The following is a 1,189-nucleotide window of genomic DNA, read 5'->3' on the forward strand; positions in this document are numbered from 1 at the left end:
GGGAGCTTAGATTACTTTAATTTACATACCTACTCTTTGGAAAAGTTGTTTCCAATAGGATCTGTTGCAAGAAAATAGCAAAATGTCCAATTAGTTTTATTATAGAAACATTGCTATGATAAGAAAATCTTCTGTTCCTTCTCAAAGAAGCAAAAGAAAATCTTTTTCTCGAAGCACATGTCTAAAAAATTTTTCATCAGAATATATCCAGTAATAGATTTTAGCAGCTATTATGTAGTGAGTTATTAAAATAAAGTGTGAGGATACTGGCCCAGTTTCTGCATGGACTCAAAAATAGTGTTATGGATCAACATACTGTAAAAATGTAGCATTTTCTAAAAACCAAAGTTAGCAAAAAACACAGCATTTCAAAATCATATTAAATTATGTGCACTTCAGCACTTGTATAAAGGTTTGTTATAATGAAACAGTTCAGATATAGAAGGAAAGTATATAATTGTCCAATAATATATTTGTGTGTGGAAAACCCCAACTGTAAATTAGGTATTGGAAGTTAGACAGTGTGAAGCTGTTCTATTTTTCTCCTTTCTATTTTGAGTGCATATGCATGCTCAATGTTCTAAGGGGTCTCTTTCACCTGGGATAAGTGTCCTTTCTACTTGAATGTCTTGTACATCTAAGCATCCTCTAGAACTAAGGCATGGTGCGTTTTCAGACTTCATACTCAACCCAGCCTCAGAGTGGCCACCACAGGATTTAGAGAGGATGTTCTGGAGAAGAAAGAACATGTTTCTGTAGTTGGCTTCTTTCCAGAGGAGACCCTGCTGTAGGTCAACACTCTAAAGCAACATGCTTCTTAGCTTAGGATTCTTGTGAGCGCTGGTAGAATGGCTGGGTCCAACATTTGCTGGGTCCAGTTTAAGTGGCCTATGAAGGTTAGAGTTTTTGGTTTTGTTGAACCTTTTTGGAGTTGGATAAGAGTGAGATGGATTCAGGCAAGGGGCGGGGAAGGGAGCAGAGAATGTCTCCCTCACCTCTCTTGTCCCCTGCTCCCCACACACTCCACCTCCACAGGACAGAAAGAGGAGGGAGAGTTAAAAGAGGAGAAAAGGAGCAGATGGGAAATAAGGAGGTACTTATGGAAAATGCTCTGGAAAAGAACACGATCCATCAAGATGCTCCGTGCATTTCTTTCTTTTTTTTTTTTTTTTTTTTTTTTTTTCCGTGT

The sequence above is a fragment of the Galeopterus variegatus genome, unplaced genomic scaffold (genome assembly GCF_000696425.1).
Source record: "Galeopterus variegatus unplaced genomic scaffold, G_variegatus-3.0.2 Scaffold1657, whole genome shotgun sequence".
NCBI lineage: Eukaryota > Metazoa > Chordata > Mammalia > Dermoptera > Cynocephalidae > Galeopterus > Galeopterus variegatus.